This window comes from Amphiura filiformis, chromosome 7 (genome assembly GCF_039555335.1).
Source record: "Amphiura filiformis chromosome 7, Afil_fr2py, whole genome shotgun sequence".
Classification (NCBI taxonomy): Eukaryota; Metazoa; Echinodermata; class Ophiuroidea; order Amphilepidida; family Amphiuridae; genus Amphiura; species Amphiura filiformis.
This window is the reverse complement of record NC_092634.1, coordinates 60475172-60496839: the sequence shown is the minus strand read 5'-3', so window position 1 is coordinate 60496839 and position 21668 is coordinate 60475172. Positions and strand designations below refer to the sequence as shown.

The following is a 21668-nucleotide window of genomic DNA, read 5'->3' as shown; positions in this document are numbered from 1 at the left end:
TATGGAAAGCTTGGAATAAGATCCAGGGGTAGCACTGAAATTCTTCTTGGTTGGGGAGAGGGAATCAAAATGTAAATGCATCAGCAAACTGAAAGTAAGGCGAGTGGCATGGGTATACAGAAAACTATCACAGGCAGCCTGTGGATGCTGACAAGTTGTATGTTGTAGGGAAGCATGATAGCCTAATGATTAGGGTGCAAGCTTCATAATCAAACGGTTGCAGGTTCGAGCCCCAGCATGGCCGGTGTGTTGCGTCCTTGGGCAAGACGGCTTAATTCCCAATTGCTTCACTCCACCCAGGTGTAAAATGGGGGGCTGCTGGGGTAATCACAGGGTTGTACAAAGGCAGCGGCGGCACCAGGAATTTTTTAACTGGGGGGCAACAGGTTGGGGCAAGAGTACCGACTGGGAGGCATTTCCCCATGCCCCCCCCCCCCGTGCTGCCACCATTGTACAGGGGGCTGTTAACTCAATACCTGCACACACACCTAGCTTCACCTGCGGGAGGCTATGTACAGCCCCTTGTACAGTCCTGTTCACTCAGACTTAATCTTTGTTTAAAATTATCTTTTGCATCTCAATCAATTACCAATATTTTCTCTTTTTGTCCTTGTTTTGGAGGAAAACCCTAACCAAGTATATTGTTTACAATCATTTGTTCCGGTTTACCATGCAGCAGTACCATCTGCATAATAATGATTGATGTTTACTGTAATCGTGCTTATCAAACTTTTTGTGTGTGTATTTGTAGCGTGCGTGCGACAAAATAATTACCCAAGGTTAACGATGAAAAGATCCATTCAGCTAACTTATGACTCAACTAATGGGCCATTTTACAAATCAAAACAAACTTGAAAAATATATGTGGTTTGTTCTGTAGGGTGCAGAATTGTGCAGGATAGTTACTTTGTACTGACTGTATGCAGTACATTGCAATGGCTCGGAACGGGGCCTGGTGGGGCCAAGTACCCTAGCCCCCAATAATTTAAGGTTAAGTTCCTAATTTTAGGGTAAAATTCCTAATTTTAGGGTAGGGGAGATTGGGGTTAGTTGAAACATTTTTCACAAAATCGTCTTTTTAACGCAAACCGATTACTTTCAAGAAACACTAACCATATCAGTATAAACATATACATACATGCTACAAATACAGCCTTAAACTTTATTGGACCTGCTTATGATTAATATAATCCAATTTGAAAATTTGAAAAAAAGTGTTTCAACTAACCCCACCCCTGGGGTAAGTTGAAACATAGGTGGGGTTAGTTGAAACATGGCTTGTAAAAATTTCAAAATAATTATTATTGTGTTGTTAGGGTTATACTTCCCTTGAAGGCACCCTTTAACATACAATCAGTGTGAAAAAATGAATAAATAATAATATGTGGGAGCGCGGGTCAATACTTTGGACACAAGGTGACCAGTGTCACCATGGACAAAAATATGAGAAGCCTAAAATATTATAAAATGTACTTTCTGTGTGCACTTTTTGTTTTTTTATTATTGCTTTTTAACCATATTAAAGCAATATTGAAGAAATGGTAAACATGTTACAAATTTTTAAAAAGTCAAATTTTTAACCATATTTTTCTATGCGATTTTCACGTTTCAACTAACCCCACCTCAAAACTAACCCCGATGCCTATTTTTACATTTCAAAGTTCATTACACAAAATAAGAAATACAATAAAACTTTTATTTAACATTATTCTGGGACTTACTACTAGTGCTTATGATACTCAAAAAATAATCCCCTGAATCTTCAAACAACATGGAGATAACGCATCTTTTCTGAGGGGTATAAAAATTAGTCAGCAAGTCAAAAAACAGATATTCCTTTCCCAAGCCAACACTGATGGGGCATCAGTGCTGTTGCTAATTTGGTGGATGACCCTTACTAATACCTATTACTAGGTGCCAGTATTTTACCAAATTAATTTTTTGTGTCAGAAAAAAAATACAATGTTTCAACTTACCCAGTGTTCCAACTAACCCCAATCTCCCCTACTATTATTAATACAATTATTTTTAATGTATGAATTTCAAAAGCTTCACTCACTCCCGCACCAAACAAACCCCTTCACTGTTTCGGGCCTTGCAGAAGGTCTCATATTAATGCCAACCCCTACCCCCCCCCCCATATTCAAAATCTTCTGGAGCCTCTACATTGAATCCAAGTGGCAATGCTAGCCCTTGGTTTCAACAAAATGTATTTACATTCAATATTGTAGCAGTCATTCACATAAAACCTTTGCATGGCAGCACATATTGTATTGTCTGCCCTACAAATAACTGGAAGAATGTGAAACTGTTTCTTTCCCATTTTTCAAAAGTTTTTTCAGTCAAAGTTTAATCTGACTTGTCAATACAAAACTACAATGAAGGACATGAAGCCTCCGGGTTCAGGGTTTTTTGCTGTTTAGTTTTGCAAACACATGGGCACACCAAATAAAAGGGTATACACCAATGAACTTCAAACTGCTTTTAAAATTTGTTGTTTGATGTTCTATACTTTGAATGAAATGGTTGCAGGACATTTCTAGTTTCAGCTTGAATTCATACTGTAACTGCAGTAGATCATACATGTAAAGTTAAACTTGATTGTCATGCTATGGTGAAAGGGGGATGGTGGTGAATGAGGGTGTTGCCTACTGTGGATAGCAATGGGATATGAAAAGCATTTACTGGAAGCAGAAGACACTGCAACAGTAGGCCTACTTGATGTGTGGCCATAATGATCCACTTTTTTACTCCCTCTCACCCAATTTTGAAATATTAAAATTTCACACCATTTTAAGGGGTACTACACCCCTGGCCAATTTTGTGCCTATTTTTGCATTTTTCTCAAAAACTAGAGTGCATTGGTGAAAAGTAAGATATCTTTATTATAGGGGCAAGGACTACAACTACTGCACTGAAAATTCAGCAACTCAAGGCAAGTAGTTATTGATTTATTGATCAAATATTGGTTTTCCCTCATTTTTGACTGTAACTCCGCAACTGTTGTCCGTGTTGAAATAAAATTTTCAGTGCAGTAGTTGTAGTCCTTGCCCCTATAATATAGATATCTTACTTGTCACCAATGCCCTATAATTTTTGAGAAAAATGCAAACATAGGCTCAAATTTGGGCAGGGGTGTAGTACCCGCTTAAAGTACACCATGGCTCCTGTTAGAAAAAGTTTTTTTGTTTTTTTCAGAAACTAAAATATATTCAACCAATCAATTTCTGGAGATCTGAATGTGTATTTGACCACCCAGTTGATATTGTTTTCAATACGCTGCGATAACAGTAAGAGTAACGCACCACGTCCATCTAATGAGACGTTGCCATTGTGTGATTGGTTCTAGTGTTTTTGTTTACTGCAAGCGACATCTTTCTGGTTCTGATCAGATTCTGAAAAGAGAGAACTCAAGGCCAGCCAGCTATATTTTCTGGCCTACATGTAGTTATCTCCTGGTTGAGTTTGGATTTTAATCAACATAACTATCTGGTACACAGTAATGACTTTGCATACCAAAAAAACACCATATAACTTTATGCATAAACTTACGTCTTAATCACGATCCCAACAAGCTCGTCACACAACATCCAATATCTTATGTAATACCAACTCTGCAGTGCTAAAACTTTTCTTCCAATGTCTATCTAAAACATCCAATAGGCCCAATAGATATTCCTATCACTCACAAGTGAGTTCCTGCTGCAGTCTAAGACCACTCAGACTATTAATGCTCTGCGTGCTAGCCGTGCGCTTCAACGGAAAAGTTCAAGTTTTTGAAATATTTTCTCAAAATATCAAGAGCTATCATAAGAACTACTGAACCAATACTGGACTTGTTTGTACTCATTTTAATGCATTTTTCATGCTGGTTCCAAATATGGTCATGATAATTTACATTTTTGAAATATTTGAATTTTTAAAAAATTTTGAAACTTGTCGTCTGCAGTCGACACCCGCGTGAAGAGAGTTAAAATAATGGTAAGCTATATTCCAAACTCTCTCCATCTCCATCTGTGAAGAAGTAGATTTTCTGACAGCAGAGGAAGAGGTCTATTTCACTAGTATCATTGCTCATCTCTGCTAGTTCTATAACCCCAATGGTTTGCACATAGAAAAGACCTTTGAAGGTATTGAGAACAAAATCTCATCTATAGGCCTACCCCATAACTTGAGTTTTGTTGCAGTTTTAGTTGCTATGCCTTTCACAGAACAGCAAAATGTTTTTGTCAAACTATATACTACTGCACTGGCTGCAGTATAGACAAGCTTTTTACCTGCACTAGAATCTTGCTACTCGTTCCATGCATTACAAAGTGAATACACAGTGAATAATTCATTTATTTTCAAAGCTAGACATACCTTATCGCAATTGAGGATTCATTTCATACAAGTGTTGCCAGACTTACCAGCACCAAATTAAAGTGTAGCAAATTGCAAGGCCCACAAGCTGCAGCTACTAGTATAAACTTCATGATTTACCTTCTCAGGTAATAACTAGATGGACCGCGGTTCTCGGATGTCGCGGTTTTCGACGCACAGCGTCGACCGTGATGCCTCCACCAAAGGGAGTGATATGGAATTCACAAGTTGATACAAAGCTTCAAACCTAAAAGAGGAGACTGAATTTGACCTTAGATGACCCCAAAACAACCTTTCAATGACTCCTGGGTGACCCCAAAATGACCGCCCAAAATTTGGCTCTAAATGTTGACTGTACCCACCAAGTTTCATGCCCATATAGTAATTATACTAATTTGACCTCAGATGACCCCTGGTGACCCCAAAATGACCTTCCAAAAATTTGGCTCTAAATGTTAACTGTACCCACCAAGTTTCATGCCCATACGACAGTTTTTACTAATTTGACCTCAGATGACCCCTGGATGACCTCAGATGACCCTGAAATGACCTTCCAAAAATTTGGCTCTGAATATTGACTGTACCCACCAAATTTCATGCCCATACGACAGTTTTTACTAATTTGACCTCAGATGACCCCTGGGTGACCCCAGATGACCCCAAAATGACCTTCCAAAAATTTGGCTCTAAATGTTGACTGTACCTACCAAGTTTCATGGCCATCTGACTATTTTTGCTAATTTGACCTCAGATGACCCCCGCATGACCTCAGGAGACCTTGACCCACTAACCAATATAAACTTGTTCTGTCTGGGGTCAAGATGCACCCACCCACCAAGTTTGAGGAACGTGCGACCCCCAGTCTCCGAGAAAAGTGGTAAATAAGGAAAATGGGCCCTCTGACCTCAAATGACCTTTTACCTCGGTATATGACCTTGAACCTCACCCAAAAAAAAGTAGCCAGAGTTTTTGACCATGACCCACCTATCCTGAAAATCTGAAGTCAATCCGCCCATCCATGCCCGAGATATCGCATCCGGACGGAAGGACGGAAGCACGGAAGGACGGAAGGACGGACATTGCAAAAACAGTATGCCTCGCGGTGGAGGCATAAAATCCCTTTAAAAGGGAGAGCTTGGCCATAGATTACCCAAAGCCCCCTCAATAATTTTGGTCTGGGGGCTCAGCCACCCCAATAATTCCAGATGCAGTAAAAAAATGTGATCAGATATACCGGGAAAAAATTGTTGTTTTTGACCTATTTTTTGCAAAATTTCCTGAAACCCCCTCAGGCACCCTCAGGATGATGGGTCACCAAAATTGTTTGTTTGATCAGCTCCCCCCCAATGTTGACAATCTTCCTAAGCCAAAATGAGGACAATCTTCAAATATTTAGCCCAATTTGCAACCTTGGCATCACTGATCAAAGGATGGTCCATGGAGGGCTGGACTGAGTTCAATCAGGCATCATAATGACACATGGCTATTGTTATAGAATAAAATACAACAGAGATGTGGTAACAAAACGCTTTACACCGCTCAATCTGAAGGAATTTAAAGCTGTAGATCTTAGTTATCCATATTTTCTGAAAAGTTGCAAGAGAGTTGTGTGGAAGATTAAGGTCATGTCTTCCACAGGGAGTGTATGGATTGTATTGTAATTATTGTCATAGTATTTTGCCTCAGTTTTTGTTATATATGTTTGCAACAAAGTTGGTCCAGTACTGTCCACAAGACCTTAACCTGCTATTAAGATCCCAAAAGATATATACAACCAGCGTTCGAAATTTTGGTTGTCCGTTCGCCCGGGACAACTAAAAAAGTCGCCAGACAACCAAAAATACTGATTCGGTTGTCCGCTGGACAACCATAAATCTGTAGCCAAAAGTCCCCTTTGTAGGCATACGGACAACCAAAAACTTGAACGGACAACCAGAAATTTTTCCTTAATTCGAACACTGTATACAACTATTATTTAGTTCTTCAAGAGCCCTCGTTGAAGTATAAAGATTCCTATAATACAAAAACCATTTTCAGAAATAGTAAGTAAACACTAATAAAACAGCCAATCTTTTTGATTTTTTTTCCTTCCTAAATCCTAAAAGTCCATGGGTTATGAGTAAAAATAATTCATTCAGATCACAATAGACACAACACAATGGGTAAACACAACTTTCAAACTCACCCCACCCAGCCTATTCAGTTTGCTCACCCTGGCAGCACTTCTCATCAACAGTTATGTTCAGAGTGCCAGTAGATATCTAGAGATTTCACAACTTTCAAACTCACCCCACCCAGCCTATTCAGTTTGCTCACCCTGGCAGTGCTTCTCAACAACAGTCATGTTCAGAGTGCCAGTAGATATTTAGAGATTTCACCAACTTTCAAACTCACCCCACCCAGCCTATTCAGTTTGCTCACCCTGGCAGTGCTTCTCAACAACAGTCATGTTCAGAGTGCCAGTAGATATTTAGAGATTTCACCAACTTTCAAACTCACCCCACCCAGCCTATTCAGTTTGCTCACCCTGGCAGTGCTTCTCAACAACAGTCATGTTCAGAGTGCCAGTAGATATCTAGATATTTCACAATTTTCAAACTCACTCCACCCAGGCTATTCAGTTGGCTCATCAGTACAAGAAGAGGTGGAATAGGATGTGGTGGGGTAAGGGTGGTTGGGGTAGGGTTCTGGGTGGTAGGGAAGTAGGTGGGTAGGGTAGGGTGTTGGGATAGTGGGATCAGGGTGTGGTGGGGTATGATACAAATACAACATGTTTTGAGGGGAAGTAGTCAAAACTACTGGTCCCGAGGTGATTTGACTTCTTCCCGACGCGTCAGCAGAGGGAAGTTAGTCAAATCATCCAACAGCGAGGGACCAGTAGTTTTGACTACTTACCCGAAATGAAACATGTTGTATTTGTTTTACTATACCTCATAAATATTTTCACTATCATGGTAAAATCGTAAACAAAAGTCAAAACACACACCAGTCAACTCAACGTGCCAGCCGGCATGGTATTTTGCATACCTGATTTTATTACAGGATTTCTGTTCAATGAATGTTTACATTTTGACCTCTATTATTCTAATTTTCTAAACTTCCATTTTAAATAACATTTTGTTTCATAAAACGTCAAATCATTTTCACGATAAACGCATCTGCAGAATCACAGTTGTGTAGAAAAATGCTACATCTGAAGGAACGATGACGTACGGGTCGAGACACTGTGTGGCAGTAGGGGTGCGGAAGTTTTACTACTTCCCCGCGTTCGTGTAATTGCACAGACACGGGGAAGTAATCAAAATACTGTATGCTGGCGTTATTAACCAATAAGATTTCTGGATTACCTAATAAATATTTATGAGGTATAGTAAAAGAAAAGGTATCATGGTGGTAGAGGTAATGGATAGGGTGGTGGTGGTGGAGCAGTGGATGGGTGGTGGGGTAGGGGATACGGTGGTAGGGAAGATGGGTGGGGTAGGATGGTGGAGTGCTGGGTAGAGTGTGGGGTAGTGAGTTCTGGCAGTGGCATGATAGTAGTAAGGGTGGATGAGGGTGGTAGCCTGGGTAGGTTGGTGTGGTAGTGGTAGTGGGGTAGGGTGGTCGGGATGGTAGGTTTAATGAGGCTAGTAGGGACAGGGTGTGGTATAGTGATTTAAGGGTGGTAGTGGTAGGGTTAAGGTGTTTGGGTAGTGTCGTGAGGGTAGTGGGGTAAGGGTAGAGCAGGGTAGGGTGGTAGGGTAGGGTGTGGTGGGGTAAGGGTGGTTGTGTCAAATGTGTCCCTATTCACCTCGGATTAAGGTGACATTTACTTGAAAAATATTTTAAAAATTGTTTTAAAACATCCTGTCAGAATTACAAAATTATCTTTTAGAGAAAGTTGTAGGATCTAACAGGCTAGGTCCTGGTGAATTTACAACTCATTTTCTAAAATAGTGGCCATGGGAGCAGGAAAGTTTTGACCACCCCGTTTTTCTGCACTTTTTTAAGATAATTTTATTTTGGACACCCTGTATCCTAAATGTATTCTTTCGCATCTGCTGAACCATTTTCTAAACACTATTTGATTGCTCTTTCAATCTACAAAAAAAAAAAAAAAAGTGAAAAAATGAGATTTCAAAACTTTTCTCCTTTTTGTCCCTATTGACCCCTGCGTCCTTATTCACCCCATTCTACGGTACCGTAGACATTTTCACCATTTACTTTGAAGTTTCGTAAGAATTGTACTGTAAACCGGGGCTACATGTACATTGCCACTACTGGGATAAATTTGCCACCCGACTGGTAAAATGATATGCCTTTAGTGCAGAGTACACAAAAATAACACAAGGATTCCAATTAGCCCATGTGAAAATATATAACATACTAGGCGGTTACCCGCATTTGGTGGTTCTCGGCTGGGCGTGATTACCTGGCTAATGGTGACTGTACCCACCAAGTTTCATGCCCATCCGACAGTTTTTACTAATTTCACCTCAGATGACTTCGGATGACCCCAAAATGACCATCCAAAAATTTGACTCTAAATGTTGACTGTACCCACCAAGTGTCATGCCCATATGACTGTTTTTAGTAATTTGACCTCTGATGATCTCTGGATGACCCCGAAATGATCTTCAAAAAATTTGGCTCTAAATGTTGACTGTACCCACCAAGTTTCATGCCCATACAACAGTTTTAAGTTATTTGACCTCAGATGACCCCAAAATTGGCTCTAAATGTTGACTGTACCCACAAAGTTTCATACCCAGGCCATACGACAGTGTTTGCTAATTTAACCTCAGATGACCCCTAGATGACCCCGGGTGCCCTTGACCCACTAACCAAAACAAACTTAGTTCTGTATGGGGTCAAGTTTGAGGAACGTGCGACCCCTAGTCTCCGAGAAAATAGGCAGACAGACAGACAGACACACAGACAGGCAGAGTCACAGAGGCACAGAGTCACAGACTACCAGTATTTTTAAATTAGATAGATGCATACATGTATATACCAGGTACATAATATGGTGGTTAATATAATCTTTGAAACATCATTTTTAAAATTTGGGGGTTTTTTTTACACAATTTTTAAATAATTGCATGTTTGTCATAATATTAATTACACAGCTTCTTGTACTTCTTGTCTAAACTCTTATGCTTGTAATTGTAATTAATACCCCATTATTTATCCAGAATCAATAAAAATTCATTAACACATGATCCACATCGGCGCACCAAAACTGAGATGGCACTTCAGTGCAAACTTAGATAGGGCAGCACCAATAGAAAATGTCATACCGATCCCAGGGGGGCCACTCATATAAAAAGTTGTAAGCATGCGTGTGAACAAAAAGCGCGGAGACATGGGTGGTTTTTCTACTGCAACACAGGTCCCATACGGGCCCGTGTTAAGGGTCTCAAAATCATTGATTATATAGCAAATAAGGGTGTCATTTTTGACACCATGTGTCCGTGCTATGGGTAGTTAAATCTAATCACATTCCTACCCCTACAATCGTCATAATAAAATATACTGCCCTAATAATGCAGGTGATAATTATGTTGAATAATTAATGATAACTGAGTAGGCCTAAGCCTACCAAATCCAGTTAGGAAGTATCCAATTAGAGTATAATAATAATGGAAATAAGAATCCTTGAAAGTTGATGTCTTTTACTTTTTTCTTCAAAATTGATCATGCATCCTTGCTAAGGGTTGGATTTAATCCACTTAGTAACTTTGTCCTTGTTAAGGGTATGGTTAACAAACCATTATCCTTGTTAAGGGTCATTTTGAAGACACAATGTTTGTCCTTGTTAAGGGTGCTTTTCTGAAGTGCATTCACACGCATGCTTACAACTTTTATATATGAGTGGCCCCCCTGGGATACCGATAAATGATGTGTCTGTTTTGCCCGTTATTTAAGTTTGTGTTGCGAACTACATAGAGTCACTGTTTGGCAAGCATATTCAAAACTAGACTGTTTAATGTTGAAACATTAACAGTTGTATGAACGGTTTGTTATAGCACCCATTAATTGTATAGCCATAATAATAATAATAATTCTGTCGGTCCGTGTCACGTCACTTCCGGTTGATGATGTTCGAGTGAAAACAAGTCCGTGATTCGATTTTTGTTGATGATTTTTGTCATTGGTGTAATGTAAATTTCGATCGCAAATAGTCAGTGGAATCAAACAACCGTTTCTAAGTCTTCAGAGTGAAAGAAACTTACTTGATTTACCGCTTATATACTGACAAACTTAAAATTAAATTCCATGGTCGAGTGTCGTTTTTCCGAAATTGAATGTCACTCCAGCAACATCACTATGTAGCCTCCTTCACAGCCGGTTTCTGTTGTACACAACAAACCGTGAGCCACATGCAGCTTGGGCCCGAGACTAGAGATAGCCCGGATGTCCGACCGACAGAATAATTCAAGGAAATCCCGCCTATTTTTTTCAGGCGCACCACTGCAACGGCAGTGTAAATTTGACAATTCACGCGTCACTGCAACGGCAGTGTAATTTACGAAATAGTATAGTTTACTATAGGTCACCCTGGTCATCCGGGTACTTATTTTACATGACGCTACAGTCGGCTACACTTACGCTTTTCAACCCACAATAGATCGTGCAGCTGAGCGACTACTTGAAGACTTGTAGCAGAGCTCATTCGGTTGTTTACGTTCTGTTTTGACCTCGAATCGAGCAAATTTCTCGGCCGATTTCTAGAGTTGGGCGACTAAGTCGCCAATAGTCGTTAGTCGCGACTATTACTGATAGTCGCGACTACGACTATTGAAAACCAAAAGTCGACTAATGCAAGTATATTTTTGTGTTAAAAAATAACTTTAAAAGTGCCAGTTATTCGCACCAAAACCAACCAAATACTAACAAATAAACTGTGAAAAATGTGAAAAAACGTTAGTCATTGTCTTACCAATAGTAACACTAACCAACAAGTAATCATAAAGTCCATAAATCATCATTAAATTGGTGTTGTTGACTTGTTGTCGAACTACTTTCCCACAAGATAAAAGCCGTCAAAAAACTCAAATTACTTATAGAACTGTCGAACATCTCATTATGATTATAATTTATGCAGCGATAACAGGTGTAGCAGCGTCATAGCGTGCATGTACAGACCCAGGTTGGGTGTTTGGACCAACTACTGAAGGTATGAGATTATTTTAACTTTGGAAAGAAACAGCGAGAACTTCCGAGAAGTGTTTTCCAAACGGGAAAATTTAGGAAAATATTATTAGATTAGAAGTACTTTTCACGTAATTTCAAAAAGCTATGCTTATTGTGGTGTGATGTGCCCTGAGTAATTTAATTTAATTTAATTATTTAACTTTGTTTACAAGCTGAAAGTATTTCATGAGATGGGAAACCCCCTTGTATTTTGGAATTCCCCCAAATTATTGTAAACAAAGTCAGAGCTATGTTTGGAACTTGGAAAGCCCCAGTTCATTATTGCACCATCAGGAAAACCCCCCAGGAAGTGATGTAATGTGAATGTGTATAATTAATCTTGGGAAATCCCAAGATTGCAGCAATGTTGTGAAAATGTGATTGAAGTAATGGTTTATTAATAGATGATGGGTTTTTGCATGAGTACTGATATAAAAAGCTGGAGGTTTTGTTGGGACTTTACAGAATGCCGTGGGAGATTGAGAAACTCCACATGTGTGTGATGGTCTTCGTGCTTCAAAAAGGAAGTGCATTTTAACCAGTTTATATAGCCAATAATTGAGCTAATTTTAATACAGCAACGAAGAAGACAGCGAGCACACAAAAGTGCTCTTCCTCATCAAAGGATTAAAAGTTCTTCTGTCAAATTGCTGGAGTTTGCTGGGTTTGTGAAGGCCACGATCTAACAAAAAACAGCGGAGCTGTGTTAAAGAACCCTGTTCCCTGGAGAAAGAGAGAATGGTGAAAGAAACACCATTTTTGGAGAAAGCAGCTAAGGAGATATATTTGTGGAGAATGCAGCGCAAGGAGATATATTTGTGGAGATAGCAGCTAAAGGAGATTGGAGGAAGCATCATCATTTTCAGTATGAGGATTTTATACGCAAGGATTTATAAATGCAAGTGTACTATGGACTTCGCTGATTTTCTTGAGGACAAGTGAATAAGGATATATTACATCAGTCGTCCAGAACATTGCAAGAACTCTAGGATCACCAACAAGAAGACAGCTGGTTAAGTACTGATATAGTAAAACTGTCATTGTGTGATTTTATTGTATATGCGATATTGTTATTATATGTACCAATCATACTCTGTTTTCAATTAAAGACTTAGATTTTGTTAACTTAAACAAACAGTGTATTTGTGTTGTGCATTCGTGTGAGTTCGGGAAAAAAAGGTGATTTTGGCCTTGAGTCAAGTACGACTCGTAACAAAAATTGGGGGCTCGTCCGGGAAAATACACTGTAAAAAAGTTAACATTAATTTACTAAAGTCTTGAACGTGAAAGTACAGTATGGCAGAGTTTAAAGCAGAAGAGTTTCTTGAAACTATAAATTGGGAGAAGTTTGATGAGTTGAAGAAGCCTGATTTATTAGCATTTGCCAAACATTATAACTTGAAAGTAAAGCAAGCTACAAGAAAGCAAATAATCAAAAATGCATTGATTGATGTTTTGGTCGGGAGGACATTTTTGATGAATCCTATTTGGCAGAGAAACTTGATGTAGAAACTGAAATTGGTGGGGACTCAGCATTTAAATTGAAAGAGTTGGAAATTCAATTAGAACTGAGGAAAATGGAAATGGACCAAAAGAAAATAGAAATGGACCAAAAAGAAAAACTGGAAATGATCAAGTTAGAGAATGAAAATAAAGAAAAACAAGAACGGCTAGACATTGAAAAACAAAAACTAGCAATGGAAGAAAAAAGCACGCTAAGAAAAGATGGCGCTTGAGCACCACAAATTAGAAATGGAAGAAAAGGAAAAACTAGCAAAAATTCAAATGGAAGCACATTTGAAAGAAAAAGAAATTGAGTTTGAACAAGAGAAGTTGGCTAAGCTAGGTGACAAATACTCATCAAGTTTCTCCTCAAAGTCAAAGTCAGGCTTTGATGTTACAAAGTATGTAAAGCTTGTGCCTAAATTCAAAGAGAAAGAAGTTGTGAGTACTTTCAACATTTTGAAAAGGTAGCTACAAATTTGAAATGGCCTCCAGAGCATTGGACCCTACTGTTACAAAGTAGTTTTGTGGGAAGGCCAGGAAACTTACTCAGCTCTACCAATAGAGAAGTGTAATGATTATGAAGAAGTCAAACAGGCAGTTCTCAAGGCCTATGAGCTGGTGCCTGAAGCATACAGACAAAAGTTCAGAGATTCAAGAAAGCAATCAGATCAAACCCATGTAGAATTTGCTAGAGTAAAAGAACAAATGTTTGACAGGTGGCTTGGTTCAAAAGAAGTCAAAGATGATTTCGCCAACTTAAGCAATTGGTTCTTATAGAAGAGTTCAAGAAATGTGTCCACGTTGACATTAAAACCCATTTGGATGAAAGCGCTAGCAAAATTAAGACGCTAAATGAGGCGGCGACAATGGCGGACGACTATGGCTTAACTCACAAATTGAATGGGAGTAGATTTGGTCATAACAGAAGTTATTCAAACAGGTTCAGCCATAACCAACCTAGAATAAATCAGGGTGGTACACAAGAAGGAGAACTCAGTCTAATTCACAGCATAGTGCTGGTGGTAGAGGGACCCCAGGGAGTTCAGGTAACAAAGCAAAATTTGGGACTGAATTTAAATCCAAAGTAACTTGTACTCATTGCAAGAGACCAGGGCATCACGATGACCCAGTGTTATTTCTTAAAAGGCAGACAAGGCGACAAAAACAGCAGCAAACTGCTAGTAATACTGTGGGATGTGCAGTGTCACTTGAGTCAAAGAAAAAGTCAGTCAAATCAAGAAACAAGAATTCCCACAAAAGGGAGGTGAGACAGACAAGGTGTGTGAAGAATTTGAACCATTTGTGTTAGAGGGAGTAGTATCACTTGGTGAGAATGGTAGTCCAAAGCCCATTAAGATTGTGCGAGATACGTGTTGTGCACGGTCTATGATTCTGGAAGGAACTTTGCCCTTTAATGAGGATAGTTCAGCTGGTAATGCTTTGATCCAGGGTATTGGGATGGAAATACTTAGTGTACCTCTCCACAAAGTTAACTTGACATCTGACTTGGTTTCTGGTCCGGTAACCATAGGAGTGAGACATGAATTGCCAGTCAAAGGAGTGTCCATGTTGCTAGGAAATGATTTGGCAGGGGGGAAGGTGTTTCCTGACCCAATAGTTACAGATAAGCCCTGTTTACAGGATGATAATAGTGAGGAAGAGGAGATATTTCCTGCATGTGCAGTGACACGGGCAATGAGTAAGAGAGCCTCATTAGAAACAATTGAGGACAACCAAATTGATGACTTAGGCTACAATTTGGAAGACACATTTGTGTCACAGTTGAATGAGAAAGAAGATAAACTTCCTTCTCCAGGGGATAAGAAGACCCCTCAAAATGACACAGCCTCTGAGCATGAACAAATTGGGGAAACCATGAGAGACCCATTAAGTCATGACAAGCTGATTCTGGAGCAACAAAATGACCCAGAACTCAAAGAGATCAATCAAAGGGCATTGACCCTAGAAGAAGCAGAACAAAATTCTGTCTGTTTTTACAAACAAGATGGTGTGCTAATGAGAAAATGGCGCCCCCTTGATGCACCTGCCGATGAAGAGTGGAAGGTAGTGCACCAAATTGTGGTACCAAAAGTCTACCACACTGAAGTTATTAACATAGCACATGATAGTCCCATGGCAGGGCATTTGGGTGTTAAGAAAACTCATGAAAGAATTCTGAGACATTTCTGGTGGCCCACTCTCAGAAAAGATGTTTCTGAATATTGCAAAACATGTCACATATGCCAAGTAGTAGGGAAGCCAAATCAGAAAATACCTCCTGCTCCATTGAAGCCAATTCCAGCCTTTGATGAACCATTTAGTAGGGTTATTATTGATTGTGTAGGCCCCCTACCAAAGACTAAGTCAGGTAATCAATACCTTCTGACAATTATGTGCACGTCAACACGCTTTCCTGAAGCCATACCCTTGAGAAATATTAAAGCAGTGACTATAGTGAAAGCTTTAACCAAGTTCTTCACATTTGTGGGGCTCCCCAAGTCCATACAGTCAGACCAAGGATCAAACTTTACTTCTGGAGTATTTCAGCAGGTCATGTATCAATTAGGTATAGAACAGTATACCTCAAGTGCTTACCATCCAGAATCACAAGGTGCACTAGAAAGGTTCCACCAAACATTGAAAAACATGATCAGGACATACTGTTTGGAATTTCAGAGGGACTGGGATGAGGGAGTACACTTGTTGTTGTTTGCTGCTAGGGAAGCTGTTCAGGAAACTTTAGGATTTAGTCCTTTTGAGTTAGTGTTTGGACACACAGTGCGCATGGGCCCTTAAAGTTGTTGAAAGAAAAGTGGCTCAATGAGAAATCAGATATCAATTTATTGGATTATGTCTCCAATTTTAAGCATAGGCTTAACAGAGCAACTGATATCGCCAAGGAAAACTTGAAACAGGGTCAGGCCAAAATGAAGCAATGGTATGATAAACATGCCAAAGAGAGAGTGTTCAAACCAGGTGACAAAGTTCTAGTACTGTTTCCAAGCCAGATATCATGGCCCATGTGAGGTAGAGTCAAAAGTGGGTGAAGTAGATTATATTATCAAGACTCCTGGTAGACGCAAGAGCAGGCAGTTATGCCACATAAATATGCTCAAAGAGTATGTTGAAAGAAGTGACAGTGGCATTTCAAAACCTGTGTGTACAGTAGGGTGGGCCGAAAAACACCTTTTTTCTCCGATCGACTTGAAATTCTCGGAGAATTTTACTAGGGTACATACTACTATTGTGCTAAAATATCAGTAAGATCGGAGCATGTTTCGCCCAGGCAGTAGATTTTCACAAAATCCCTACTTATTCACCATTTCTTACTGTATAACTCTATATAGAGAAATCAGTAGAAACAACCTGGGAAAAGTAGGCATTGAGATGACATCATAGCCAATATTAAACAATTTTGGTAGTTTGTTTAGACCCTCTAGAACATCACCAAATAGCAAGCAGTCTCCAATTGGTTACCATTATTTTTTGCTAGAGACCTGTATTTAGTTAAATATTGATGATATTTGAGTTGCTAAATTAAGTGGTAGCGGTAGCATTATGGAGCATTTCCCCAGTTCTACTGAGTCAAATTTCACAATCTTGGTCTTGTTGGGTAGATATGAACTGCAAAAGTACAAACAATACATGAGATATGAATTTACAGCAGCTCTGACATGACCAGGGGTTAAAGGGTCATGTGACGTCTGATTTGTAGTAATTTTCAAGACTGTGTGACCTTTTGACCTCTGGTCAAAACATGGATAACCGAAAATCATATAGCATTTATTTTTGGCAATGCTGCAGTTCATATCTATGCAATAATACCACATTTGGTAAATTTGACTGAGTAGAACTGGGGAAATTCTCCATAATGCTACCCCTACCCTTAATATAGCAACTCAAATATCATTAATATTTGACTTACATGTTGTCTTTAGCAAAAATAATGGTAACCAATTGGAGACGGCTTGCTATTTGGTGATGTTCTAGAGGGTCCAAACAAACTACCCAAAGTGTTTAATATTGATTAGGATGACATCTGAATGCCTACTTTTCCCAGATTGTTTCTACTGATTTCTATATAGAGTTATACAGCAAGAAATAGCAAAAAAGTAGGGATTTTGTGAAAATCTACTGCCTGGGCGAAACATGCTCCGATATTACTGATATTTCAACACAATATTAGTATGTACCCCAGTAAAATTCTCCGAGAGTTCCAAGTCGATCCGAGAAAAAAAGTGTTTTTTGGCCCACCCTAGTGTACAGTAAAACATGCTAATGTAGACAAACATGCCGATGTAGACAAAATCACCAATGTAGACAAGAGTAAAGATGACAATTCTGATGTCACATATGACCAGGATAAAGAGCTAGAGCACAAAGAGTATAATGTAAAATTGAACAATTCTGATGTGCTCACTAATTTGGACTCAAAGTTAGGTCATCTTTCTCAAGATCAACAAAGTCAAATTGCAAATTTGATTCACAAATTTGACAATATATTTCCTGATACACCAAGTAGAACAAATGCTGCATTTCATGATGTAGATGTTGGTGATACAAAACCAATCAAGCAGCATCCTTACAGAGTCAATCCATTGAAAATGGAACATCTCAAAAATGAGATCAATTATATGCTAGACAATGATATCATAGAACCAAGTAGTAGTGAATGGAGTTCACCGTGTATACTTGTTCCCAAGCCTGATGGTTCATACCGATTGGTCGCAGACATGAGAGCTGCAAATGTTCATTCAAAGACAGACTCGCACTCCAATTCCAAGAATTGATGATTGCATAGACAAAATTGGGAATGCAAAATTTGTTAGCAAATTTGATCTTTTGAAAGGGTACTGGCAGGTTCCACTCACAGACCGTGCCAAAGAGATTTCTGCTTTTTGTACACCATTTGGTCTTTACCAATACAAAGTTATGCCATTTGGGTTGAAAACGCACCGCAACATTTCAGAGAATGGTAAATCAAATTGTGGCAGACATAGAGGGATGTGAAGCGTATGTAGATGATTTGATTGTTTACAGTCAAACTTGGGAACAACACATGGAACAACTCCATCAATTGTTTGAGAAGCTGTCTGAAGTACAGTTGACAGTCAATCTGGTAAAAGTGAGTTTTGCCATGCCACAGTCACATACTTAGGATATGTTGTAGGTCAAGGTCAGGTGAAACCTATCAAAGCCAAAGTTGAAGCAATTGAGCAATACCCCACACCTGTAAACAAGAAGGCACTCATGAGATTTCTAGGAATGGTTGGCTATTATAGAAAGTTCTGTCCAAACTTTTCAGAGATAGCAAGTCCTTTGACTGATTTGTTGAAGACAGATGCAAAATTCATTTGGTCAGAACAGTGTGAAAATGCTTTTCACAGAGTCAAATCTATACTCATGAGTTCACCAGTGCTTACTGCACCTGATTTTCAGAAGCAGTTCAAGTTGACTGTTGATGCCAGTGACATAGGCTGTGGAGGTGTTGTGATGCAAGAGGGTGAAGATCAAATAGATCACCCCATTTGTTACTTTTCAAGGAAATTCAACAAGCACCAGAGAAATTACTCCACAATTGAGAAGGAGTGTTTAGCATTGCTATTAGCATTGCTACATTTTGATGTGTATTTGGGTACCACAGTATACCCTGTGCTTGTTTTCACAGATCACAATCCCCTCACCTTCATCAACAGGATGAAGAACAAAAACCAAAGACTGGTGAGGTGGAGTTTGACCTTGCAAGAGTGCAATCTGGACATCAAACATATTAAGGGAAAAGACAATGTAATGGCTGATGCCCTGTCCAGAATTGCATAAGAAAACCTGACAAACAAAAATTTCCTTTAAAAGGGAAGTTGTATGTGACAAGTAGTCACTGTGTATGATGAGTTAAATACTCAAAGTTGATAATATGTTGAAGTTGATGTAAAAGAAGAAAACATTTAAGAAAGTTTTCATTACATTCGAACTTTCTTCTTTTAAGGGGGAGGGTGTGATGTGCCCTGAGTAATTTAATTTAATTTAATTATTTAACTTTGTTTACAAGCTGAAAGTATTTCATGAGATGGGAAACCCCTTGTATTTTGGAATTCCCCAAATTATTGTAAACAAAGTCAGAGCTATGTTTGGAACGTGTAAAGCCCCAGTTCATTAAATTGCACCATCAGGAAAAACCCCAGGAAGTGATGTAATGTGAATGTGTATAATTAATCTTGGGAAATCCCAAGATTGCAGCAATGTTGTGAAAATGTGATTGAAGTAATGGTTTATTAATAGATGATGGGTTTTTTGCATGAGTACTGATATAAAAAGCTGGAGGGTTTTGTTGGGACTTTACAGAATGCCGTGGGAGATTGAGAAACTCCACATGTGTGTGATGGTCTTCGTGCTTCAAAAAAGGAAGTGCATTTTAACCAGTTTATATAGCCAATAATTGAGCTAATTTTAATACAGCAACGAAGAAGACAGCGAGCACACAAAAGTGCTCTTCCTCATCAAAGGATTAAAAGTTCTTCTGTCAAATTGCTGGAGTTTGCTGGGTTTGTGAAGGCCACGCATCTGTCAAAAAACAGCGGAGCTGTGTTAAAGAAACCTGTTCCCTGGAGAAAGAGAGAATGGTGAAAGAAACACCATTTTTGGAGAAAGCAGCGCAAGGAGATATATTTGTGGAGAATGCAGCGCAAGGAGATATATTTGTGGAGATAGCAGCGCAAAGGAGATTGGAGGAAGCATCATCATTTTCAGTATGAGGATTTTATATAAGGATTTATAAATGCAAGTGTACTATGGACTTCGCTGATTTTCGCAGGACAAGTGAATAAGGATATATTACATCAGTCGTCCAGAACATTGCAAGAACTCTAGGATCACCAACAAGAAGACAGCTGGTTAAGTACTGATATAGTAAAACTGTCATTGTGTGATTTTATTGTATATGCGATATTGTTATTATATGTACCAATCATACTCTGTTTTCAATTAAAGACTTAGATTTTGTTAACTTAAACAAACAGTGTATTTGTGTTGTGCATTCGTGTGAGTTCGGGAAAAAAAGGTGATTTTGGCCTTGAGTCAAGTACGACTCGTAACAGTGGTAACAGAATATTTAGAAAGCAACAGGAAAATAAACAAATTAGCTGACAAACAGTCGTAATAATGTTGCAATGCCACCCCTGTAGCGACAAATGCTGTAGTCTAGATGAGGTCAGGTGACGTACATGTAGGTCGGAGGTGAAAGTTAATCGTACATGCACGATGCAACATGTTCATGAGCATACCATGGAAAATATGCACTGCCATACCGGCATGTTTACATATTTTCATGCACAGCAAAACATGGAAACGAACGAAGATCGCTATTGGAATATTGAAGGTTTGAGAAATTATATGAAGTTTCTTGTGCTGTTGCTGGAAAGTGGCAAGTGACTTTAATTGAACAGAAAAGTTAGCCCTATATTACAGCATTTTACAGTCAAATATTTGCATCGCAAACGTGCGATACAGTGTAGCAATTTGTGCTGGTTTGTGTAGCAAACTGTGATGCGATGCCGGCAATCACGGGTCCTGTAATCATGCATTATAAATACTAATGCGATGCCGGCAATCACGGGTCCTGTAATCATGCATTATAAATACTAAATTGCCACCAATCATGCACCCGATTTTTCAGTCCAATTTTAACCACAGATAGTCGCGACTATAGTCGTAGTCGCGACTATTTGCTGCCGACTAGTCGACTTGGAAAAAAGTGATAGTCGCCCAACTCTACCGATTTCGGTAAAATCAAGGTTAAATACTTGGCGAAAATTGCATTTTATGTGAAGCTGAACACATGAACATGTAGAGGAGAGTCTTTATTTTTGTTGTTGGCTGGAGGCCCCATGTCGAGAAGTTATAGAAATGGTAGTATTTTGGCCGATTTGAAAAGGGACAAACCACAGAAAACTACAAATTTGACTTCTGAATCGGATTTGTTGTCAACGGAGGTCAACGGCTTGTGACGTCACTCCGGGGTCACCTATAGACATGAATGTAGATAATATATCAAATGATCAGATGATGATGATGATCTATATAGAATGCCGAATTCAGCAGCAAAACTTACTGAGCAAGTCGTCGCCAAAGCAGGGTGCTAAGATGCGGATGCGGTCCCGACACTACTCCTGAGCTCCGCTGCTGAGAAGAGTGAATAACACGGCGACGAACAGCCACCTTGGATTCTTATAATAACAATGCTTCGGGGTAAAAATCAGCTAAAAAGTTGCACATCTGTAACACACAATCACAACAAATCCAGCCTCTGATATTTAGTGTTGGGCATTATCGGAAGTGTAGACTTTTTAATTTAGTGCTGGGCGAAGCCTCTTATGCGAATGTGTAGGATGGAGGGCGCAATTCTTCAAATGAGACAATGATCAGGTAAAAATCCAGCAAACACAAAATGTTCTTAGAAAAGGTTGCCAGAAAACGTTTAAATGTCGGGTTATAGGCCTATGAAGGGTATAAAACGTTGTGTTTGGCAAACTATATGGCAACAAATGTTAAAATATATTTTTTCAAAACCATTTTGAAAACATTAAAAAAATATTGTGGTAGTGTGTTTTCATACAAAATGTTTTAAA

General features: G+C 39.1%; 1 protein-coding gene across 1 annotated transcript in view; it reads right to left on the bottom strand.

The window, feature by feature from the left end:
* LOC140157417 (biotin--protein ligase-like) overlaps positions 1-21360 on the bottom strand; it is a 110053-nt gene extending 88693 nt beyond the window's left edge. The window contains exon 1 of the mRNA XM_072180605.1: positions 21152-21360. The gene's annotated coding sequence lies outside the window, so the exon portion shown is untranslated. The remainder of the gene's footprint in view (positions 1-21151) is intronic.
* Between the last annotated feature and the right edge of the window lie 308 nt (positions 21361-21668).